Below are 27,010 nucleotides of genomic sequence, written 5' to 3' on the forward strand. Positions count from 1 at the left end.
AAGATAACAAAGATTTTAGACAAAGGGAATTCAGTGGATGGACCTAATTTACCTAGATTTCAGTAAGGCATTTAATATGGTTCCACATGGGGAATTATTAGTTAAATTGATAAAGATGGAGATTAAGATGAAAATTGAAAGGGGAATAAGGAACTGGTCAAAGGGGAGACTACAATGGGTCATACTGAAAGGTGAACTGTCAGGCTGTAGAGAGGTTACTAGGGATCGATCTTGGGACCAATCTTATTTAAACTTTTTATACTGACCTTAGCACAAAAAGTGGGAATGTGCTAATAAAGTTTGTGGATGACACAAAGTTGAGAGGTACTGCTAGTACAGAGAAGGATTGGGATATCATACAGGAACATCTGGATGACGTTGTAAACTGGAGTAATAGAAATAGGATGAAATTTAATAGTGGAAAGTGCAATGTCATACATTTAGGGACTAATAACTAGAATTTCTGCTAGAATCAGCATCAGTTGGATGTGACAGAGGAGGAGAAGGACCTGGGCGTATTGGTTGATCATAGGATGACTATAAGCCACCAATTTGATGCAGCTGTGAAAAAAGCTAATGCAGTCATTGGATGCATCAGATGAGGTATTTCCAGTAGAGATAGGGAGGTGTTAGTACTGTTATACAAGGCGCTGGTGAGACCTCATCTGGAATACTGTGTGCAGTTCTGGTCCCTCATGTTTAAGAAAGATGAACTCAAACTGGCACAGGTGCACAGAAGGGATACTATGATGCTCCTGACTTATGAGAAGAGACTCAAGGAGCTTGGCTTATTTAGCCTAACCAAAAGAAGGTTGAGGGGAGATACGATTGCTCTCTATAAATACATCAGAGGGATAAATACCAGGGAGGGAGAGAAATTATTTAAGTTCATCGCCAATGTGGATACAAGAACTAATGGATATAAACTGGCCATCAGGAAGTTTAGACTTAAAATTAGGCACAGGTTTCTAACTATCAGAGGAGTGAAGTTCTGGAATAGACTTCCAAGGGGAGCAGTGGGGGTAAAAAACTTAGCTGGCTTCAAAACTGAGCTTGATAAATGTATGGAGAGGATGGTATGATGAGACAGCATAGTTTGGCAACTGACTGATCTTTGACTACTGGTGGTAGATTGGGCAATGGCTGTGAAAGGATGTCAGAAGGGTGGGTTCTGTGTTATTACAGAGAATTCTTTCTTGGGTGTCTGGCTGGCAAGTCTTGCCCACATGCTTGGGGTTTAACTGATCGCCATGTTTGGGGTCAGGAAGGAATTTTCCCTCAGGGCAGATTGGCAAAGGCTCTGGGGTTTTTTCGCCTTCTTCGGTAGCATCGGGCACGACTGGTGGATTCTCTCTACCTTAAAGTCTTTAAACCATGATTTGAGGACTTTAATAATTCAGTCATAGGTTAGACGTTTATTACAGGAGTGGATGGATGAGGTTCCGTGTCCTGCATTGCTCAGGAGATCAGACTAGATGATCATATCGGTCCCTTCTGACCTTAGAGTCTATGAGGCTATAAGTAAATTGCAGTAAACTACTCTTAAATTGAGTCAATAACAGGGTTTGCATCAGTTTAACTGAAATCAGCTTAAAAACAGGATTTGAGTTAAACTGAGGCAACTTTGCTATGTAGACAAGGACACAGACCATAGAATGTTACCCAGTAATTCCTGCATCAAATCCATAATTTCTGGCTGAGTTAGAGTGGATCATTTAGGAAGACATCCAGTCTTGATTTAAAGATTTCAAGGAATGGAGACTTTGACGCATCAAGTTGTTCCAGGGACAAGTTGTTCCAGGGGTTAATTACCCTCAGTGTTCAAAATGCATGCTTTATTTCTGGTCTAAATTGGTCTGGCTTCAATTTCCAGCCTCCAGCCATGGGATCTTATTGTGCTTTTATATGTGAGATCAGTCAGGTAGTACCACATTTCACAAGTAGTCCCACTGACTTCACTGGGACTCCTTATGGTGCAAGGTATTTGACATGAATAAGGGTACCATAATCTGGCCTACAGTGAGTCAGTTCTTTGGGTGTGGAAGATGGGCAATTTGTTTGGTTCCTGAGCATCCAACCTTCATGCTTTAGCTGCCAGGTAAACTGGAGTATTTTGGCGGATTTAGGGATAGGTCAAGTATTTAAACAATCTTGCATATTCAGTACAATATTCATAATCCTAGCAAGTGAAGAAGCATATATGCCAGTTGCTCTGTGTGAATTCCTTGTCTCTCTTACTGATACCATCTTCTAACCTGAAATGATTCCCAGTGATCAACCACCTCTCTGATCATTTATCCTCACTGATTCTCACCTAAATGTGGTTTGCTCTGTACTCTTATTGGATATTCCTGCAATACTTTAACCATGAAAAAATGTGGAGATCTGTGAACTACTAGCAAGTATGTAAAGGATGCATGAGGTACAACGAAATGTTATTAACAATGTGTTAGGGTGATTGCTAAAACTTAGAGTTTCATAATAATTGAATGTTCTGGACCTTAATAGTAGTTTTATGTAAGATTTCAAGTTGTCTGTGTTCAAGAGGATTGAGCAGCTTCAACTAAATCAAAGGGTGCACATGTGGGGCAGACCCTCAAACCTAGAAATGAAAAGGGGGCCAAAGCATCCTTAAAATAGTAGTTATATTAGGCCAAGTTTTCAACTCCAATTATGTATCGCAACAAATTAATTATAACTAACCAGGTAGCTTGTTAAAGACCCATCAACGTGGTTTATTAGTGTATATAAAACAAAACACTTTGTAGCCTACAAATTATGTACATAGCTAACAATGCAACTCCATTTCCTTTGGCATACATGCTGCTTTTGTTTTCTACACCTACTTGTTGAAGCTTGTCCTCATTTAAACTGGTAACTCTTTGGTGCAGGGACTGTCATATATGAATTTGTACACTTTCCAGTAAAAGGGGTCCTTTATTTTGACTGGGGCCTCTGGCATTATCAGAAAATAACTAGTAAATAATAATTGGATATTTATTTCAACCTTTGGGTCTTTCTTGCATTAGGATATCTTGCAGATATTCATATCTTGTTCACCTAACTTCCCACTAGATTGCAGAATCAGACACTTTATTGTGAGAATGATTTAGCAGGATTTTTAGGGCTAATACAATCAAGCCAAGATACTATTATGCTATATCAGTTATAGTGTTCTCAACAGTCTGTTTTGATTGGATATCTATTTCACCTCTGACCAACAATTTAGTGAGGATAGAAACAAAGAAAGGAAAGAAAGCAGATTGATCTGCCAATTAAAATGCAGGATATTAAAATATTCCGAAATGAAGAAATGCAGAGTTCTTTTGAAATTACTTGCAATTTTCAGAAAGTTTGAAGCACTGATCTTCTGAGTTTCATTCCTGTAACACAGACTATAACAAGACAAAAAATGAAATGAGGGAGAAAAAAGAAAAACTTACTGAAACCATTTTTAGTGACAAAGACCAAAATAAGAATAGACAACAGTATGAAACCTTTTTACAAGTGTGTTCTCATTACAGTCTCAAGACTATAATGTCATTGTGATTCTCCTTGGATAATGACCTCCTGCAGTTGTGTGCCATCTAATGAAACCCATTTATGGGTGTTTTTCAGAGTTGCATGATGTGCATTCAAATTTTCTATATTGCCAATAAATTTCTGTTAACTACAAACAAGTGGGAACCTGTCATACACCAAACTAAGTTCAGAAACTTATTTCTGCATCTTACTACTCAAATTGTTGTTGCCCAAATAGCTGGTTTAAGTACCTAAGGCTGACTGTGGTTCCTGTCAATTTCTGATGCCACTGATTGTGCTGGGTCTGAGCTCATTTGTACTGGCAGGGAATAGGATTTACCCCTGGTGCCCATCCTTTATCTCCCCACTGAAAATAATGCCGGAATTTCACCCCAGATTGGTATGATTATTAAGTCAGAGCATGGTATATGACCATTCACCAGGGCCAGTGTCTAATTGAAGGAATGCTTTTAACTATAGGGTGACATGGCAGCTTCTTGCCAAAATATATCTTTAAGTCCCTGCTCAATTTACAAGAAACTTCTAGTGCTCTGCTGCTCAATGACCTACATTCTTGTTTACCCTCTGACCCTTTTGCACCATCTGAGCAGCACAAAAGGGCTGGAAAGCAGCTGAATTTAGACAGCTGACTATTCCACCATTGTAGGAAGATCCTCAGCTGGAGTATTGCCAGCATGGCTGTCACCTTTGCAAACCTGCACGACCACCCCCATTTGACCCCAGCTTAGGAGGTGTGTTGGGATAAGGATGCATGATCAGAGTGAGTTGTACCCTGGCTATGTTCACCTAGTTTAGGGTCCTCCAGGGATCACAATCAGCTGGAAAAATTTAGAGCGGGCTTGAAGCTGGTCTAACCTACACCAAGACTGTGGGTGGAACAGATCTACCCTGAGAATTAGAGAATAACAAGCACCATGGTAATTCCCCAGTTCTGCTGTATGGAGTGGAATCTCAGAGCATCAGACATTTCTCCACATTACCGATGGGCTGTCTCATTTACATGTTCAATAGGGATTTTCTGTTTTGATTTGCTCCTTATAATACTAAGCACCATTAATGGCTGACATAGATATGGAAAGCATTTGCAAACTTTAACGTCCAAAATTATTTTATAGCTGTCTCTTCTTCTTTGGGACTGACTTTCCTAGGCTTAGTTCTTTTCCAAAATAATGTTTTGTTTTTGTTTTTGAATTTGAGCAAAATTACTTCATTCCCTGAATGGAATCAGCCCAACAGGGAACCAGACAGCATACCACATGACTTCTCCCATGTAACAATTCCAAGCCTGAAATTTGAAATACAGCATCCAAAGGTGCCCTAAAATTTCTCAGATGTCTAGCTAGTGAGAAAATGTTGGGCCAAATTTCTCTTTTGATGTAAATGGCTGAAATTCCATTTCAGTCAATTGAGCTTCACCCATTTACACCAGCCAGTAATCTGGCCCTTTGTGTCCAGTTCTGTCTAAAGTTTCATTGAAATGAAAAATATTTGAACAAATGTGTTTTCCTGCATGCAGCTTGAACTTGAGAAAAGGCAAATGTCAAGTATTTTCAGTATTGGGGCAAACATTTTGTACAGCTTTACTGTCATTGCATTTCCTTTACCTAAACATATAGACAATTACATTATCCTCATATATGTAAGTTCCTTTACACTCACAGGATCAACCTTATGCCACTACTGTCACTTTTAAGTTATTAGGACTCCCACTCTATTGCCAAAGTTACACAGGCACCACTTCCGAGATCATATGTAGTGTATTTATGTAAGCCCCAGATGTTAACATGACAGTAACTCAATCCTAAAGCACTAATTAAGGAATAAGGGTAAATCTTAATATAGGAATGTTTTAATTGTATTGAAAATATCATGAAACATGCCGAATCAGTGTGCTGAAATAGGCCTTGACTGATTCTCACAAACATGCTGTATGGTCACCAGTTGCTTCTCTCGGTAATTTACAAGGCGCCCTGCTGTATGATAAAGCACAGGTGCTAAGGCTGTCATCCAGAGCAATGATTTATTAGCTTTTGTGGTACTATAGACCTAATGTAGCAGGCACTAAATCAAGAGAATGTATACTGAAATAATATGTTTTCCAATGATGACCCATGGAGACTCTTTAGCTGTTCTTGCCCTTTTACCACTGCTGTTGGTTTTGCCATCTCTTCTCATTATTTTAAAACCCATGGGATTCACTTTCTGTCTTAATTTCTCAGCAGCCAAGGCTGCTTCAGTGCTAGTTTTATTGCTATGGATTTCTAGTTGATATGTCATACTACCAAGGAGCCTGGTCTAACACAGAGAAGGAGAGAGACCCTAGGACAAATGAGATCACAGAGAAATTCAGACAGCTGCAGCAAATCTCTTATTGTGTCAGACTCTGGTAGTCTGCACCATCCTTTTAAGCCACATTGGCATATGGTAAAAATATGTCTCTGTGTTAGTCTGAAACTTATTCTCTACAGCATTTTTCTTTAAGGAAATTCATTCAAAGCTCTCATCTTCCAGTTTTCATGACAGTGACTATCAATCAAAGTCACTGCCAGTTGGTTATCTGCATACCCTTTGAACAGATCAGAGAAATCTTTAATTACTATTAAATGCCTGCCAAGCATGGACATTGGGGGAAAAAAATCAGTCAGTCAATCAAGGTGCAGATCTGAGAGAACACTTCAGAAAAGTAAATTAAATGTAACGATGTGTAAATTGGTAAAGCAGAAGACAGTCAAAGGGGGAGAAAGACATGTAGACATTTTAAAAAGAGGTAAGAAGAGGGGGTTTGATTGGTGACCAAGGAACTCTTGTTTGTGCCGACAGAAGCCATGTCCTCTCCCATTTGTGATCGACTATCACTGTGATAACTACAGTTATTGCTTATTGGGAAGAGTAATATTAGGAGAATATTTATGTATTTTTATTGTGTGGTATGTGTTTTGTTTTTGTGGAGAAAAAAATTAATATCATTCTCTACTTTTGCTCTTCCTTTCAACTCCTCCAATCTGTTGTTTCCTTCAGGTAGAAATAAGGAGAACAGGCATCAGGCGAGGTATTGTCTGTTGGAGCTCCTCAGCTTTGGAGCTCATTCTCCTTCTTGGTCTGACAGATCCTGGATCTCTTGAACTTTAGGGCATGTGCTGTTAGACGTGTCTGTCCTCTTACACTCTTGATGAATTGGCAGAGTGAGGAGTATGGGATGGAGAAACGGAGGGGGAGGCCCTTATTTTTTTGCTTGGGTGAGTTACTTTAAGGCAAAGTCCATTACCATGTGCAGTTATTTGTACCTCTGGATTTTTTTTAATCTTTGTATTTGTAAATGTAGTTAAAGCCATTTGAAGAGATGCTTAAAAGAAAGGCAAACAAAACAAATACCAAATAAGACTATGGAGCAAAAGGCAAACTAATTTTTAAAAAGAAAAAAGAAAATAAAAATGTTTCATTCTCTCTAGATTTATAATGTGGCTGATATGACATGAACGGATAACAGCTACACATACAAGGAGGTATAAATGGTTGCTACTGTATACTAAGTGGAATAAAGACTTTTTTTTTTCAGAAACATGCAACATCAAACATAATGAGAGTCAAGAGATATTTGAGACTTTACTCCTCTTCAGGTTGGAGCAAAACCAGATTCATAGCTGTAGAAGAACTCCATAAACATAATTCACTGAAATGAGAGAAGTGATAAAAGGCCTTTTGCTTGCCTTTTACAGGGATAAATTACACCCAAAGCTACAGAAATGTTCTTTTCTAGGTTCAGATTAAGTGGGCTTGTATAATAAACATTTCTGTAACATTCAGCTACTTAAGCCCAGACAGCTCAATTAGGGCTGTGCGATAAAATACAACTTCTGTGCACTTTGTGAGCACTTAATGTGACTGAAAGCCTGTTAGCAAGAAATCTTGCTGAAAATAGGTCTTGTCAAGTGTTTAAGGAAATTGAATTGGCATTGTATTTAAATCACACATCTGAAAACCAGGAGATTTCAGGATGCTGAGTAATTTAATTATATTGTCATATTTGAGTTTCTTTACTGTCTGAGTCTCCTTTATTCATTATATTTAATACATTAAAAAGCTATGCAAAAAAAGAAGGGGAACTTACTCATGCAAGCTGACAAAAGCCAGGAAATTTAAAGTTAATGCTGACAATGCCATCCTCATTTTGTGCAGTTATCTACAAAACTCTGTTCCATCATGGGAGCTAAGGTTAGAGTGTTAACCTTAAGAGTGTGACTTTGAACTCAGCATTTTTTCATTTGCAAAACAACTGTAAAAAAAAAAAAATTTCTAAAAAACTTTCTGAAGTGCCAAAAGCGTTGAGCCTATAACACCCAAGACTTTTCAGTGGGACAAATCACCAATGGCAAATCTCACTGAAAAAGTGGTCAGTGGTGTTTGAAGGGTGCCCAAAACTCTAGAATGTTAAGGCGGGTTTGTATATATCCCCTTTTTGAAAGACGACCAATGATGTTGGAAAGGAGACACACAAAAAACAGTTTTATGATATGAAAGATTCTATTAATACCACAAACAAAGAAACATTAAGCATTCGCCCCCACGAGCGGTGTGAGCAGCTAAGGGTTACTTAAAGTTCTTTTAATTGGAGTGTGATGGAGGAGCAGAAATAAACTTGGCAAACTAGCAGAAAAAAACTTGGCAACCTACTTAGATTCTTAACCACTTAATAGTCTTTATTTATCAACTCACTAGTATAACTATTTGAATTACATTTTTCTTTTACTGATTCACTTTTATATAATTACAACAACAATTAATTACAATGATTGCAATTTAAGGCACAAAACTTACACCCAAATCTTTCGAGAGTTATAAGGACTCCCACGGCAATTTGCCCTTTTGGGACAAATCAAAGGGTGCCTGCAATTGAAACTAACACCCAAGTCTTTTGAAGGTTTTAGCCTTCATGGTGAGTCTTAAGACTCAAGGGGTGCCCATTAGATGTTACCACAAATTGTCTTCTCTAATTTGTTTACAAATTCTTAACACACAAATGAAACTTAAGAAATGACTAATAATTACAAAACAAAGTGCAAAGAGCAGTTATTCCAGCAGTTATAGCCACAATCACTCCTGGAATACAAGTAGAATTATTACTAGTTTTACATTTACATTCACTACTCACCACATGTAGAGATGAACTCAGCAGCAGCAACGATAACAAATATTTCATGACCTGGTCTTTCTTATTTAGTGCTGATTTTCGTCCAGGTGGAACCTCTATCATATTCACACCCAGGTTATCATCCGCGGGACAAGTCCCAGCGGGCTATCAGCTCAGTTACCTGACTATTCTAATGCAATGTTGAGGCAACGAGCCGGAGAGAGGCATGACGATTGATCAGACCCTCTGTGCAGTGCGATTCTGGTGTACTTCTTTCTTGATGTATGGCTCTCCGATTTGGGCTTGCCTGACAACCCGTTTTATCCAGCCTATACGTCTGCCAAGCCAATTATGGACATTTTCTACATCACTTTGTCGGTCCCTTCTTGGGGAGTCCCCAGGCTAGAAGGTCGTCCTTGACTGGGTGTAACTTGCCAAATAAAAGTTGCAGCAACAGCAAACTTCCAAATTTGGGCCAGGAACTGCTGTGCTCACAAGTTCCCCTTATTCCAAGTTTAACCGGTCACTTTTCGGTCAGGGTCTTTGCTGCCTCTGAGTTTCTCTCCCCAGGTGGCTTACAACTCCTACCTCCTTATCTATTACACAAAATAACTAGGAACAATTATAAGGACAAATGACTACAAAACAACTTGAAGCACAATTAAGAATCCTCAATGGATTTTTCTATTCATTACATAACAAATTTTTTCATTGCAAAACAAATTTAACAGATACTTCTTCAAATCAATTACTTGTCTCTTTCTCAACATGGACTCAGGGCACACACACAATACCATGATTTTAACCCATTACAACACTTTTTAAAAAATTATTGTAAATAACACAAAACAATTGATATGCTGCCTACATCACAATTACGTAGTCTCTCACCTATAGCAGAAATTAAGCAAAGGCAGAGAGTGAGTTTGTCAGAATACATACATTTGTTTTTGCTGCTGCAGCTTGGAATGACTCCATCAGCTTCAGGAACCACTATGAATTTGACCTGAGAAATAATAAGACACAACTTCATCAGAACAATACAGGCCAAGATAAACTCAATTTAGGCAAAGCTCAACGAGGCACAGGAGCAACAGGCCGCTCTGAAATAATGTCACAGACTTTTCAAAATTATTTGTGTGCCAGAGGACCACTCCATGTGTGTTGCCCAGTCTATGCTCCATGAACAATTTGGGGGTAGTGTGTTCTTGTGCTGGGACCAGGGGATTGAAAGTTAGAAAACTTTGGCTCTTTTCCTGGGTCTGTTACTCAGTTGTTATGTGACCTTGGACAAGTCACTGTGCCTATGGTAACGCTAAGTAAATTAATGTTTAAGAAGGTTCTAATGGTCCCTTCTGGCCTTAAACTCAATGAGGCCATAAAGGGCTTAAAGTCACATCTGGGGATTCAGGTCATTATTTACAAAATGAGTACTTTAAAACAAATACCAAGTCCAGCCCTATAAGAAAGCACTATATCACATTAGCAATCCCAGAAAACAACCGTGGTCTAATTTTACTTGTTTTTCCTGATGGAAATGAAGACTCTAGGATCCTTAAAAACTAGTAATTATGTGCCTGTGGAGTGAAGGACCAGAGAGGGTCTACATTTAGGTGTATTTATTATATTTAGATAAGTTCTGAAGAGGGCATATTACTCACTATTTGAGTTAGGACCGGCTTTGAATTTTTGGTGAACATAAATCAAGTAACATTGCGGGGATACCTTATGAACATACAAGTAAAGATTTATTCACAAAATAATTGTGTCAGGAGATAAAATAAGATCTCAGTTTTCTGTCACAAAGTCAAATGGCTGCAAGTGTTTTTATAGATTTTACACCAACCTAATAAGAGTTTTATTGTTACATGGATCAGATAACTATCTGCAGGCAGCCACTGTTAATTTTATAATTGCCACTGTAGCATAAACATGTTAGAACTGTATATAGTGTGAGATGGATACTCAGCAAGTGCTGATGATTGTTCACACTGATATAGCTCAAAGATGACAGTTCCATCTTGTTGTACTAACAAAGTGAGAAATTGCTGTTCCCTTTAGGGCAGAGAGCAGCTATGAAAATCAACATTTGGGATGCCACTTTCACACAGTAACAGTTTCAAATGTGTTTGTAAGTTTTACATTTTCTGATTCACAAATAATCAGAATACAGAATATTTTGGCAAATATTAATTTTGTAAAAGGCTGATCAAATGATCGTGAAAGCTTTTTAATTTCCCTGTTTTATTGCTCAGTAGGAAAAATCATCAACACTTCCATGTAAAGGTAAATATTGAGATGTTGCAATTTTCATTTGAGAAACCACTAAGATAGAAAATATCATATTGCCTGCATATAAATCCATGGTACACCCATTTCGTAAATACTACGTACAGATCTGGTCTCCTTATCTCAAAAAAGATATTAGAATTGGAAAAGGTACAGAAAAGGGCAACAAAAATGATTAAGGGTGTGAAACAGCTTCTATATGAGGAGAGACTAATAAGTCTGGGACTTTTCAGCTTGGAAAAGAAATGACTAAGCCAGGATATGGTAAAGATCTATCATGATTGTTGTGGAGAAAGTAAAAAAGGAAGTGTTATTTACCCCTCCTAACACAAGAACTAGAGATCACCAAAGCAAATTAATAGGCAATAGGTTTAAAACAAACTAAAGGAAATATTTCTTCACACAATGCACATTCAACCGTGGAACTCATTGCAAGGGGATGTTGAGAAGGTCAAGATTATAATAGGTTAAAAAAAGAACTAGGTAAATTCATGGAGGATAGGGCCATCAATGACTATTATCCAGGATGGGCAGGGATGCAAAACCATGCTCTGAAGTGTCCCTAACCTCTGTCTGCCAGCTGGGACTAGGCGACGGAATGGATCACTTGATGATTGCCTATTCTGTTTATTCTTTCTGAAGCACCTGGCATTGGCCACTGTCAGAAGACAGGATACTGGGCTAGATGGCCCATTGGTCTGACAGTATATGGCCATTCTTATGTTCTTATTCACTATGATGTAGTACACTGTTTTTCATTACTTGCCAGAACACCTCTTATACTGAATGATTCAATTATACACTGAGGAAGTTACTTGTGTGTTAAGGTAAGGAATTTCAATATCGCACAGTTGAAAATAATAGTTGAAGACTCAAAGAAATGGATTTAAAGGCTGATCAAGTAGGCCATCCCGCTGCCTCCTAGTGCTCTTGTGACTCATCATAAAAGCTGCTGTTTTCCTGGTGAAGCTTGTGAGAATTATGATTCTATATCCTTATAAGGAAACGGGCACTCCACTATTTGTTCTTCTTGGTGGGTTTATTTTTATGAAAAATATCACATGGAATTATTATCCTGTAACTACGATGTAATAATTAGCTCTATTTAAACGTGCTCGGTGATTACAGAGATTTATAGGGCTATTCCATATTCTTAAGAAAAATGCCAAATGGGTTATTAACATTTTGCACATAAAACATATGCAGTTCATAAAGAGAAAGAAAGGAGCTGTTCTGCTAGGTTGTTTTGAGGATCCAGAAGTAGGGAGCGCAAAGGAGTTGCAAATGAGAGTGCAGTAAGGGTGCTATTACAGACAGGCTTAGAAGGGGGATGTGTGTGTCACAGATAAGTGTGGTATGGAGATAGATTGTCTGTTTCACTCAGACATGTGGCATGCAAGGACTGTGGATCCCTGTATGGGATCCTAGTATCCTATCCCTTCACACTATGCAGTGGACTGCAGGAGTTCAGTTGCCCCCACAGAAGAATCCCTTAAGCATGGATGATTATTTATTTTACATTTATTCTGCAGTAGCTCCTAATGCACAACCAGGTTGGCCCTCTTTGTACCAGATGCTGTACAACCACATAGTGAATGATAGTCCTGTTCCTAAAGAAAACATAAACATCTGTGGGAGTTCACGGGAGTCCACAGAGGATAATGGAGAATCAAGGGGGCCTTAATAGAAGATAATACTGACTACCTTCGAGGTGACATTTCATTTCTGATGACCCTAGTAAAGATCCTTTGCCTCGTAGGCATCTGCATAAATCCTTAATGGTGCTCAGACATTTACAGACTTAGCATTTTAGCACATACAGAGCTTGATACACCATTACCTTGCACTTTTTATAGTCACTTTCACCTGGGCGGCAGGTCAGACGAGATGATCATTAAGTGGTCTCATCCAGTTTTATAATCTATGAAATGGGCACAGTGTGGGTATGACAGAATGCACCACTGTATTCACACCCTACGTACTATTGTAATAATCTTTGCATGTCTGCTGAGGTATAATTTGAAAACTCAGAACTCGCTGATCAGTAATATCATGGTAAAATGCATGTAGTGATATTATATGCAAAGTTATGAACATAAACTGAAATCATGACTGAAGTGTGTTTCCCAGATAAGTCTGGGGAGTGGCTAAACCAGTTTCGCAAAGACAAAGGGAAAGCTGATGGACCATCACCTAACAAGTGGCCATTCTTTGGCAAGAAAGGGGAGCAGGGACAAAGAGATCTGCATCTTAGCAAAGAAGCAGCATGAGAGCCCCTTCTCACTTGGTAGCCCCCACTCTCTTGGTTCTCAGATGGAAATACTTTTCAAAGAGGGACTGAAACTATAAAAAGGAGGGGCGAACACCCCAAGACACCCCATCTCTCTATCCATCTCATTCTCCACACGAGAAGAAAAAGGAAAAAGCTTTGGACTCTGGAGGAGGGATCCTGACCTAAAAGTTTGGTCAGTAATGCTGTTGGAAGCATGTGGTGAGAAACATTGCTTTGAATCTAATATAATTTGCTAAGATAAGCACTAGAAAGAATTTGATCTTTATTTTTCTTGTAACCATTTCTCATACATTTCTGGGGGAAAGTCTGGGAGTGTGTTGAAGTCACCCTGTAGCATAGTCAAGGCTGATGTGAGCCAGGATGTGACACAAACACATCTTGGAGTGACTTGCATGCTGGCAAGCTATGAGTGGTCCACGTTGGGAACTACAACAGTAAGGCATTGCAAGGCACTCCAGGTTGCAGGATAAGGGTGACACAGTCCTCATAGGTGTGGATTGCAGCCTGGTATGTCACAACGGGTGTAAAATATTCCTATTCATATTAGGTAGCACATAGTACTCATTTTGCCTAGGTGCAAATGATTACAGAAGGTGCAAACTGGAGCATCAGGCCCATGATACTTCCTTTGTGCTCATGGTACATCTGGCACATTAACAGGTAACCACAACATGCTGTGACCAAGAAGGTATTGGTCACACTATAAGTAATCTTTTGAACAGTTAATTCCAAAGATATTCAGAGCAAGGGGCATATTGTGCATCCTATTTTACCTCTGTTTTATAACAGCGTAACTCGATTGACATCAAAGGCATTACTTTAGTTTACCAGATAAGAATCAGGGTGTAATGTTCAGTATCAGGCTTCTAGAGGAGAGAAATTACAAACGTGAAATTTCATGAGAGGAAAACAACCCAGAAATGGAACTAGAAGGCAAAGAAGTGTTAAAGAGCAAATATAAAATACCCAGATTCTCATGAGCCAATGATGAACCACACCTCCTAGCAAGCCCAGGGCCATACTTGTTTAAAAGTGGGGGTAGGTCCATGGCTAGTGGAGTGATGGGATAATTCTGTGCAGTATACATGCAAATCAAGGTCGAGCAAGTCAAGCAAGTGCCCTTTGTCGATGTTTTTGTCATATGTCATAAGGCACTAAAAGATGTTCAATGGAGCATGAGTTGAAATAAAGGTTAAAACCCAATCAGCAAAAAGTATGACTCTGTAACATCATTCCCTGCTGATTTTGTAGCTTTCCAGGTTGAAAGCTGATCAGGAATTAATGCTATTTAAAAAAGTATTAGCTCTCCCTCTTGATCCTCTTCATGGAAGGATTCAGCCAATAGTCATGAGGTAGAGGAGACCAGCACAGTAGGGTCTGCATGGAAGGATGACCTCTTCTGCCTCTGCACAGCTGGTGTTCCTAAAGATAGCTTCAATCAATATAAAGAGTTCCTAAAGGATGTTCACCTTCTGTGTCTTCTTTAATTCCAGTGTAATGTACTTGGGTATTACAGATTTTTCAAATGTTGTTTTTCAAAAGATTATGGTTATACTATAGGCACTCCCAGTGTGAATAAAGAAGTGATTTTGTGTAAATATGTAAAAGGGGATTAACAAAATGTCTCTTTACAAAACAATAATCTTGGGGATTTGATATACAAAATCAGTGTTGTCAATGTATTACATGGAAACTAGTGAACTAAACAAAGCCTTCCAGAACTGAGACATAGGAAATCTGTATCTGCTGTGTCCTACCAGCAGATTCAGTAGAAGATGATCAGGCCTTAAGGATAATCTCAGGTTTGAGTTGCTGAACTGTGATTTATAGAGCAGTTTGTTTTTTTAAAGGAACAGAGACAGAATTAGTTTTACCTGCTGGAGCATGTAAATAAATTGCATTGAAAATCTAAACAGGAGGCTAAAACAGTCTGCTCTTAAAAGTGAACTGAGTACAATGGTGTATATGAAACTAGATTTTGGAAACAGATTTTTTAATTACTATCATATTTCTAAATATTAATAAAGAAAATGTATAGTAAAATAAATGCATACATACCATTGTTAAACTCTGAATCATTAGGTGCCTGGTCCTTTCAGGCAGTAAGCTTAGTCCTCCACACCTGGCAGGATGTGCTAACAGGATCAGGAAATGTAAAAATACATATACAAGGCCAATAACCTACTGAGTACTATCATTGACTTTAAAATGTGTTTATTTTAAGCCTGGATCCAGTTACTCACTCAGGTAGTCCCTTTTATTTATATATTTCTTTAATTTCCTATTGAAACCTGAATTTAAATTGTTTCCCCAGAATCAGTTGCTGACACCATCATCACTTCTAAAGACATGTAGGAAATGGAGTACTCTGCTGTGTTTTAAAGATTAGAGATGCCATTGGCTGTTGAAGGGAAAATCTGAACTTTAAACTTGGCAGGTAAAACATTTTCAGTTAATTTTTGGCTTTGTTAAAAAAAATTGTCTCAATTTTGGGTGGACAGAAAAATACATTCATTAGTTCTTTCCCACAGAAACTGTCAGTGCTTTTTAATTTGAGCAAGTGGGAATTAGTTTCAGCTCTATTCAGATCCTACTCACAAGGAGATCTATGATAAATGTATTGAATTAAAAATAATTAATGTGGAGGTGGGATAAGCTAATGCTTGTTGGTGAGGATTGTGATTCAAAAGTCCTGGATTCTGTTCCCATTCTCTCACTAATTTTCTGTGTCCACTCAGGCAAACCACCAACAGACAAATTTTCAAAAATGGTGATCACAAAAAAAAAAAAAAATCTCTGGCCATTCTGAAAATGTCTTCTGTCTCCACATGTGAAGTGAGGACATTATTAACAGAATTGTCTTATTTTCATTATCTTTCTCTATAATTGTTACAAGGCACTTGGAGATCCTCAGATGAAAAGCACTATATGGGATTATCCAAAGCCCATTAAAATCAATGTAAAGACTCTCAGTGGAGTCAATGAGTTTTGGATTAGTCCCTATACATAGAATATATTGGTATTAAGTGACAATGGAGACTTTTGACTGTTTCCCTGTGTGTTCTTAGAAAGTGCAAAATATTTTCCCTAATACATTTTTTGCCACAAGAGAAAACAGAGTCTAGAATGAGAACTTAAAATAGGTTAGTGATTCATGGGTCAGTTTCAGAACACCTTTTCATAGCTATTTTTGAATGGACTTCCTAGGCTTTCAATTTTTAGTTCAGAGATGTATTCAAATATTTAAACAGATTTTCCAATGAGATTTCCAGTACTTCCTTTTTCTGGAGAAAGGCTGTTCACTTCCTCTTTCTCATGGCAACATGTTATTTCCTCTTCCTGTGGTATATGAAACAAGAGCTTCATTAAACTCTTTTGAATCTCCCAAAAATTTGAATTCAGCTCAGGTTGAGGTGAAGATTTGTTCTATAACTCTTACTCTTTCAGAACTGGCTCACTCATTCTTTTTAATCAGCAGCATAGCTGAGGGTAAACTGTGTTTACCTACTTCTCATTTGGGCAATATGGAATTTAGTGTAGGTTAGCTTACTTGCTTTTATTTTTTTTAAACTACTACATCATTGCTCTTTATGCCCTTCTTCAAATCAGTTTAAAGTATTGAAAACAAAATCTCCAAGTCTGCATCTCATATTAAGTTTGGAGGCAGAGCAAATAATGCAGAACAATGCAAACAGATTCAGAAGGAATTGTATCATTTAGGAGGCTGGGCCAGCAGATAACAAATATATTTCAAAGTAGAGAAATGTAAGATAATTAAAGTTGAAGTAAGGAAACAATCTAGAGAATATATGCTAAATGAAACAATCATCCAGCACAATGATCAGGAAAAGGATTTGGAGATTGTGCAAAATATTTTACACAATCATCATTCCCATTGCACAGCTTCAGTAAAACAGGCAAATCAGGTTGTATTAGAAAAGGGCTATAATATAAAAAGAGAGGGATAAAACTATTGTGGGTGCCTGATAACAGCTACTATAAAACTGCAAAACACTTTCATTATAATCCTGTTTATAGAAACACATACTTTTATGAACTACTAACCTTTTGGGGGGGAAGGGAGGAGAGGAACTGATCTTGTCCATGTTTATTCTGACTAGAAGTTAAATTTATTTTGTTGTCAAAATTTTGAGTAAAATCCTTTCAGCCGAGTTATGGGAGTGTTCCCACTTTTTTTCACCCAGAGTTTTTTGAATGAGGGCTTCAGCAAAATGGCTGAGGTTTGAAATTTGGCCAGGATCCAGGAATGGAGTCAAAGCCTACTGAAGTCAAAGGGAATTTTCCCATTGACTTCCCATGAGCTTTGGAGCAGCTAATAGTCTTCCCTCAAAGTCTCATGCCTTTACTTGGTTTTGGGGAGAAAAGATTGAAAGATTCAAAATCACTTTTGAGCCTGGTCAGGGGCAGCTGTGAGAGCTTTTTAGCAGAGTGTAAAATCTCATTTGTGAAATCACTGCACATTCTTTCCAATTGGGATAAGGACTGTTGCTTTGTGGCAGCTGCTGGGACAATCAGCATGAGGAAGATTGCAAATATCTCCCTGAAATACACACAGCAAAAACCTCCAGAATACCTGCCTTAACACCAGGGACAGGAGAAAATCATGATCTTGCAGTTTAAGCACCTCCTATGAACAGATACAGGATTCTATAACTTTGAAAATTCTAAATATTGTTTTACCCACCTACCTGAGAGATCATCTCTGGCCCATGACCTACTGCCACAGCTGTGCTCAATGGAGGCTCTAGAGCTCATTAGAAACAAGAGGGAACTCCTGGCAGGGTATCCACTGGAACTTACTTCACCCTTGGACTGAAATAGCCTGAATCTGATGTATCAGCTATATTGTAAAAACATTTATTTGATACGTTTTGGTGGAAGGTATGTTCCTAGATATGAGGGGAGGGTGAAGGGGAAAGGTGCTTTATTATATTGATTGAGCTAATTTGTTACCATTTGGTTATTTAATACTGCTGGTGGTCTGAGTTTGTTATTCATATGTGATTATTTTTCATGCTCCTGGGTGGACCTTATATTGTTGTAAGATTACTTAATTGTCAGAGCAGACTAAATAAGCCCAGTTCATTAAGCCTCTCCTCATAAGTCATGTGCTCCAGCCTCCTAATCATGTTTGTTGTTCTCTATTTGACTCTCTCCCTGCTTTGGGGAAATTCTCCCCGGAGGATGAGGATTATGTCCTCATTTAAGAGTTGCATTTCCTAGCCCTGCTCCTTTTCAGTGAGGAACAGCCAAGGCTGCCTTTACTATTATTATCCACCCTCCATCTGCTCTGCTGAAGATCATGACTGGATTCCTGGTAGGGGAAGGAACTGGATGGAGAGGCATCGGTTCATATTACACTATTCTGTTCAAAGCATGAGGAGCACTGCATATGTGCAGACAAACAGACACTGCTTACTATACATCTCCAAACTCAGGTGGGTGGTGCGCATGTGTACCCCTGTATGGAATACACATAAGGAGCACATATCTTGATGAACCTCCAGTTACAGGCAAGTAACCTCAATTTCCCTCTCATACATACTTATGACAAAATAATAGGTACTTGTGTGGAGCAGTCATGAAATGACTTGGTCAGATCAGTTCAGGGTCTCTATTCCTTAAGCCTGTATGTTGATATGTAATAAATGCATGTATTTATAGGCCACATGTTCACTTCTTCTTCCTTTTTATTTAAGGGTGGCAGCTGTAAATAACTAGATGTCAAGCACCTGCTGTTTTCTGCACACCTCTATTAAAACATTATTCTGCATTCTAGGTGGTCTAAAAATATTCAAAAATGAATATCATAATTAGCCTGTCTCACACAGTGACAGACTTAAGGAGAGAGGAACTATGTTAAACAGAACAAATCATGAGTTGGCAAGAAAAACAAAAACAAACCACAAATGCTCCCTGAAGTGCCCTTACACAGTGACTTGGCTGCTCCCAGGCAGAGAACACAGCAGGAATTTGCATTCTGTCTTCCTTTAATCTCTGCTTCGGCTGTCACTCTCCAGATCAGAAACTACCTTAGAACCAATTTATGAAACTTCACACATATACTGCGAACTACTAGAGTTTAGTACAAATGTCATCAGAGGATATTATGAGAGGGAAATGAATTGCCTGTGTTTTAATTTGAAAGCTTCCTCTCTTGTGGATGATTTTGCATTGCTACTGTAGTCATATGGCCAACTCAGTGCCTTCCCATTTCTTTACAGCAGCACCTGCTTATGTATCAGAGCCATTAGCAAATGTAAAACTCTTCAGACAGAAACATTACACTGTTTTATCTTTGTTGTGTATGTTTTGCACCTGTGACTGAGATTACAACGAGCTGCTCACTTGAATCTCTGAATGAGTATTTCTGTGCTTGAGTTTAATTGCCACTGGAACTGCAGAGTCACAAATGAAGCGTGTTAGCAAAAGGTTTAAAAAAAAAATTAAAAAAATCCCATTCTGCTATTCATTGTATGAAATCTTCACATTAACTCATGCATAGTGCTGTGCAATCCGTGATCTTGTACTCATAACCTCTGTGCTCAACCAATCACATGAGCGTAGCATAGAAGTTATGAGTACATGGTGTTTTGCTTCAAAAGCACAGGCTCTTATGGGGTGAGCTAATTTAGTAGCTTCATTAACACACTCACTGGTAGGTCTAATATGGTCTATCACTATGTGTAAATGCCAGCTATGACTAGGTTTGCTGCCTCCTGGTCTCTTGAAGTTTCTAAATGTGGTTGTGTTGTACTGGAGATATTTTAGAGGATATTGTTAGGTGACTGCTCTTCTGCCCCAGGGGCTTTTTCTCATGGCTCTTTCTTATTACTTCTCTATACAGTGTGTATGTGAGGCTAAGTTACATGGGCTGAATTGTTTTTAGAAAGCTGATGACGTCTAGTTTTATATTTCCCTTTCATCCTAGCCTGGAGGTTATGGTTGAGTATTTCTTCCAAGTGTGTAGGCAAGATTAAGGCATAGATCAGAACAAGCTTGCTGAGATTTAATCTTAGTAATACTATTGGGGTTTGAATAATATTAGTATTTTCCTACACTCTAAGTTGATCTCACTGATTTGGACTTTGAAACTTTCCCTTTTTTGAAATCAGGGATTGCGATGTTGTTCTGCTGTCCATGCCTGGGTTAATAATAGATGCTCGTATTGTTTCCTTCTGACCTTAGAGTCTATGAGTCTATAATAATACCTTTTATTTTTAGATCTCAAACTGCTTTACCAAGGAGGATAAAAATATTAAAGATGAAACTGAGGCACAGAGAGTCAAGGTAATTTGTCCAAGATCACACAACAGATCAGTGGGAAAGCTAGGAATAGAAATTACATCTCGTAATTTCCAATCCTGTTACCTATCCATTGGGAAATGCTTTAATCCAAAATTATCTGAGCCAAGAGAAAACAAATTCAAAACCCGGGGGAAAAAAATCAGACACTTAAAAGCTTTGGGCCTAATTAACCACTGTATTGTTTCTGTATAACTGCAAGGTATAACCGCATTGAACTCAATGATTTATATTGTTCTAAAACTGGGGTAATGCAATGGCTTTCCACATTAGAGAGATCAACTATCATTATCTGGTGAACTTCTTATTTTGTGGGTTCTTTGCTGGATCTGATATACACATTTAAAGAAGTTCTTAGGAGGAGTGAGAGTGTACAAGGCTGGATTACTTACCTTGAATTTCCTATTGAGGACATCTCTGTAAAAATTCATCTTGCTGAGAGAGCTGATGGAACCCTGAAAAATATTGAAGCAGTATAAAAAGAGCAACAGGAATCTTCTATAAACAAGAAATGACCATTCATATTTTTTTCATTTGGAAATGTTGGTGAAGATCAATAACATTCTGGAAAGAAAGGTGAAGCTCTTCACAGAACAACAATTAGATCATCCAATATTAGAACAATTGGGGTCTCAGTAGATATAGACTCACCAAGTCCTGTGATATTTGTACAGTGTTTTTCAAGATAGTGGTTGGGTTGAAGTGTAAAGGATAATTTGCTGAATGTAGGAAAGAAAGTAAGGAAAAAGGGAAGGAAGACAGATCTACAGAATCATGATTGCTCCATTTTTGGACCGAAGAGACCATAAACTTTAGACAGATGAAAAGCAAGAAACTGGAATCATGAAGAGGAAAAATATCACATTGGGGATACTAAACAGTTACATTCTTAGCATGAATCAAATTCAGTGTTCTCTGATGAAGCTCTATTGTGATGTTCTTCAATGTTATATATACGTTAAGAAATACATTCATTAAAAAAAAGTTACAAAATACTAAATCAGCCATAGACAGGTGTGATAGGTGAGGATACTCAGAGGAATAGTTATTGTTTTGAGAGCACCAGGGAATGTATTGACCTTTATAGACAAGAAAAAGATAAGGTAAGGAGTTTGCAATTTAAATTGATTAATGATAAGGATGAAGTTGTAGAAAAGTTGACAAAAAGAACTTTCTCTGAGATGGGGGTTGAGTTAATAATGATTCATCTGCTCCTACAGTATCTACATGGCAAAAACTAACCACTTACCTTTGACAGGACTTCATATTGATACAACCTCCTCTCTTGTCCATGAAAAGCTCCCAGGTGTAAGCCCTTAGCCTCAGGGTGAAGAAGGACATGTAATTGTGACTGTGTGTTTATGCTGGAATGTTGGCACTTGGCATCAGCATCTGTGGTCAAGTTGTCATTATTGCAAATGGTGGTAATTGCTCTGAGTTGCTGAGGACACGTATCTCCTACTTCTATACAGCTCTTTCCTTGTTGAAGTAGTGCAGCAGCTGAGCTGAGTGTACATAGGATTCTGGCCAGGAAAAATCTCCTGTCTCATTACTTTGGTCGTTTGTGCACTAATAAGCAGAGTCTGAATATGTATCTCATTTTAAAGTGACATTGTTTCTAGAAATCCTGTGAAATCTTTTGATGCAAGCCACAGAGGATCACCTGCTCACTCCTCTCATTTCCCAAGAGCTGTCTTGGCTAACACTCAACAGCAATCATGATAAATTAATGCAAAATTATCTGAGGCAGCTATGAAGATAAAGGATTTGATTCAACTCTTAGAGTTTTATGCCAGCATGACTCTACTGAAATGGACTCAGTGAAATCAATGATGTAACATCAGTATAAATCTGGAGTAAAGCAGTGGTGAATAAGGCCCAAAGATACAGGACAATGTGGGTGTTTCAAGAGAATCTATTTTGTAGTTTTCTATAACACTGATCAATGTAGTATCCAGAAGGTGAATATATAGTTCCTAGGGGTGATCTGGTCTGAAGTGTAGAATGTGCTGTTCACAACATTAGTATGTGTTGTGACCAATTAGTATTTTTACAATTATTTTTATTGTGGCAAAGCCTAGAAGCAGGGTCACATTGTGCTAGGCAATTTAGAAATGTATAACAAAGAGGTGGTTTCTGCTCCTAAGCACTTACAATTTAAGTATAAGATGAGACAACTGGTGGATACAACAAATAGAGTGAAAACAAGGAGACATTGAGACTATCCTGATCATTGTGATAAGCAGATGTCAGAGTACATCAGCTGCCTAAGCAGTGTCAGACCAATATGAAATTTTCAAGGGTATGTCTACACTGCACTCATGTGGTGTGATTGCAGCTGGTGTAGACATCCTTGAGGTAGCTTTCATCTAGCTAGTTTAAGTACCTTCAGCATGGGCTTCAGTGTGGGCTGTACAAGCCCGTCTGGAACCCTGGGTAACTACTGAGTTGGCTAGCCCATGTTCCCACACAATCTGGGACTCATGATAGCTAGATTAAAACGAATTCAGGTACGTCTACACCAGCTGCAACCTAGGATGACCAGATGTCCTGATTTTATAGGGACAGTCCTGATATTCAGGGCTTTGTCTCATATAGGTGCCTATTACTCCTCACCCCCTCCCAATTTTTTACACTTGCTATCTGGTCACTCTATTGCAACCACACCCCATGAGTGCAATATAGACATACTCTGAAACTGCCAGCTAGCTGATCTTTCACGTGTGGGGTAGCACAAACTGTGTTAGTTGGTTTGATATCAAGTAATAATTTTAGGAATTACATCTTGCAAGTGATTGTCTCCTGTATACAGTGCTCTACTTAAGACTCAGGTTTGCTAATACTAATCAGGTTTGCTTTTGCTTGCTAAGCCTGATTCAAAGAAATAAAAGGGAATCGTAGATGCACTGAAGTCAACACAGTGCTAATGTGTACATTACATTACCTATGTTGACCTTAACTGTCCTTCAGCAGCAACAGTCCCAGAATGCCCGACACTGGCCACTCTGATCACAATTATTAAGTCTACTGTGTAGGGGCCACAGAGAGACTCCCTCCCCTATAAAACCCTGCAAAATTTTTAAAGCCTTTTCCTGATTGTCTATCTTGGCAAACACACCTAGCAGCTCTCCATACTTTTGTGCAACTGCCCAGCTGCTTGGCTACACGCTCCAGATGTGCTCTGGCCTGGAATATACAGGAGATATTGGATCTCCTGGGCCTGTGAGGAAAAGAGGCTGTGTAAGCACAGCTACAGATCAGCCATTGAAACATGAACATCTATGAGCGGATAGCATGGGGTATGCAGGAGAAGAGTTACGACAGCGGTCATTAGCAGTGCTGCATGAAAGCAAAGGAACCATGGCAGGCATATCAAAAGGCTAGGAAGGCCAACAGTTGATCTGGTGCTGAGCCACAGATCTTTTAATAAAGAGCTGCATGCCATACTAGATAGACATCCCACTACCACCACTGTGGATACCTCTGAGGACCACAAATCAGGGCCCCTGGCGTGAACAGCAAAAATAAAGAGGAGGATGAATTACATGCGATCCATGGGTATCCAGCTATGCCGTGAGCCAGGACCTGTTTGAAATTCCATCACCATCCTAGCACTCCTGGCAGTCGAGCACAGAAGAGCCAGATGCAGAGCAAGGAACTTGTGGTAAATGTGGAAATTTATTTCTCATTCCAGTGATAGCATGGAATCCATCTTACTTAGCAGGACACAACTATCAACTTCTAATTTATTTATTCTTACTAGTAGACATAGTGGTACAACAAAGAGAAGTAGAGTTGTTAACTGCTTTTCATTCCCCTGTACAGTTAGGCAGGGCAGGCCATGCAGAGAAGTTTATGTACACAAGGAAGTCCCTTGAATCCTTCTGAGATATCTTGATGAAGCTTTCATGGATGTATTTGCAATACTCTGCCGAAGGTCTCTAGAGATGGCAGTGTTATTTCTTTCCCACAGTAGGACGCTTTCCCATGCCAGTTGACAATAACTTCATCAGGCACCATTGCGGTAAACGGGCTAGTCACATATGTGCGTGGGTGACATATTCAATGAGATCTTGAGCACAGGGCCTGAAGGGTGAACATTACAGACAATGATAATGCTCCCAGTTGGGAAAGAAGGTCCCTGCTTGTAGCTTTCTGGACAGTCCTGTGTTCTTAAAGATGTGAGCACCAAGTGTTGTTCCCTGACTAGCCAACATTGATGATGGTGAAGCATCTCTAGTGATCCACCAGTGCTTGCACAACCAAAGAAAAATAGCCCTTTCTGTTGACGTACTCTGTGGCAAGACGACATGGTGCCAAAATAGGGATATACCATCATTGTGGATAGTTCTCTGAAAACATTCACTCTGTGTGCAGTCAGAAAAGCTAACCGAATGTTCGGAATCATCAGGAAAGGGATAGATAATAAGACAGAAAATATCATACTGCTACTATATAAATCCATGGTTGCCTGGGGATGTTATGAAGGCCAAAAGTATAGCTGGTTCAAAAAAGAATTAATTAAGCTCATTTAGGATAGGTCCATCAATGGCTGTTAGCCAAGATGGTCAGAGATGCAACCCCAGGCTCTGTGTGTCCCTAGCCTCTGCCTGCCAGAAGCTGGGAGTGGACAACGGGATGGATCACTCGATGATTACCTGTTCTGTTCATTCCCTCTGAAGCACCTGGCATTGGCCACTGTCAGAAGACAGAATGCTGGATTAGATGGAGCATTGGTCTGACCCAGTATGGTTGTTCTTATGTAAGTAGGGTGTTCAGTCCTCTCAAATTGTAGGTATCCAGATATTTCCACAGATCTCAGACTGTGCGCCAGTCACAGGAGTATCCATAAGGAGGCTGAGTGCCCCTACATAGGATCCTGGGATGCTCTTTTCTCACTAGTTGCATGGCTGGGGTAAGAGGTAGAGGATGCAACTGCATAGGGGGAGTTGCTGGAAGTAACTTGCAGGTATATTTTCAATTGGAAATCTGTACAGTCTCCAGGAGAACATGCAGAATGGCTGTTTCCTGCTTTCATTGCTTCTCACCTTCCACAGCTAGAGGTCCTCTACTGTACTGAAGCACTTCAGGAGTATCAAGTTGAAAGGAGGGAGAGTGAAGTGGAATGGCTGCTCTCACCCTTCCTGTTTTGCCTGTAAATGATCACAATTGGTTAATATCCATGGTGTGTGGAAGAAGGTATCCTATAGTTCAATAGTTGAGAGAAGATGGATATGTTAAGAACAGCTATATTGGGAAAGCGCCTTTTTCCCATTTAAGCATTCTGATTATTTTGCAGAGATTTTATTTTTGAAATAGAAAACGCATCTAGTATGCACATAATTGAACCTTGAAAAGTTTTCTGCAATATTACTGGAATTAATTTCAAAGACCTATATGCAAGTTTTACTTATTTACCTTCAGCTTTTTCCCTGCACTGCATTTGAATACATTTCCTGCAGAATACCAATAACTGACAATTTGGAACAGGTAGTTACAGACAAATCGCTTCACTAATTATCAGCCTGATCCTGCAGTTTCTTCATGCTTGGAGCTTCCATTGGAAGTTACTGGGATTTATGTGTACAGAGGGCTTGTAGCACCTATGCACTTTTAGGAGATGGTCTAACACATATGGAATTTTGAGTAACAATAGAGAATTCTAGTAATTTCAGAATTAAGGGAGTTCTCTTCACTGACTTGCTGCCTGAAACCCACCCTCAAAATGAATATTTGGCTTCCCCCCCTGCATTTTCTTTCCCTTTCACCCCTATAGCTTAAACTTATAGCATAAGGAATGCATTACATGCCTGTCAAAGAAAATATTTTAGCATTTTGAAATGACAGGATGCTGAAGAAATTACTTAAATGTGCAATTAACACCTGCTGTATTTAGAACAAATAAGAAGCTTGTGTTCACTTTTAGCAGTGTATATGGTCAGATCAGATAACACTTAGACATGTATCATGGTAGCTACACTCTGATCCAGACCCCACATAGATTCCAAGCAAGTACATTTTATTGTACTATTCTGAAAACTCCAGGTTCCACAGCCAATGTCGCCACAGCATAGTCTTTGCCCCCTTTGTATGTTTTTCAAACACTTTTTCATTGGCAAGGCAGTAGGGGAGAGAATCACATGAATATTTTGTTCCTCTATCCTCCCATGGCTTGGAAGATGTGGTGTTTTGGGATTCAGTTGTGTGTACTTCAGTATTAAAGAAGCTTAATAGTAACTTCTTTCAGTATACCATGTTAACATGAAAAGGTATTAAAAGAAATCTTTGGTAGTGATTATTTGCTTTCCATAAAAGAAACACGAACAGCATTCCCCTGTATCCAATTTTTCTCTCCGTGGAGGCGTAGTGTGCAGCTGCCAACAAATTGTTTCTGAAAAGTCCTAGTCTCTTGTGATGAAATATACCTTTTA

General features: G+C 38.9%; 2 long non-coding RNA genes across 2 annotated transcripts; one reads left to right on the forward strand and one right to left on the reverse strand.

The window, feature by feature from the left end:
* Positions 1-14,428: 14,428 nt before the first annotated feature.
* On the reverse strand, positions 14,429-17,504 carry LOC137141371 (uncharacterized). Its single transcript, XR_010916607.1, has 3 exons — positions 17,319-17,504; positions 15,312-15,388; positions 14,429-14,675 (listed from the first exon to the last, which is right to left on the reverse strand). It is a non-coding gene; the product is annotated as an uncharacterized lncRNA (long non-coding RNA).
* Positions 17,505-18,428: 924 nt separating this feature from the next.
* On the forward strand, positions 18,429-22,468 carry LOC137141352 (uncharacterized). The gene is made up of 3 exons (XR_010916597.1): positions 18,429-18,787; positions 20,499-20,564; positions 21,838-22,468. It is a non-coding gene; the product is annotated as an uncharacterized lncRNA (long non-coding RNA).
* Positions 22,469-27,010: the final 4,542 nt, after the last annotated feature.

Source organism: Emydura macquarii, unplaced genomic scaffold, assembly GCF_026122565.2.
Source record: "Emydura macquarii macquarii isolate MOO-44397 ecotype Brisbane River unplaced genomic scaffold, CSIRO-AGI_Emac_v2 contig_3044, whole genome shotgun sequence".
Lineage (NCBI taxonomy): Eukaryota > Metazoa > Chordata > Testudines > Chelidae > Emydura > Emydura macquarii.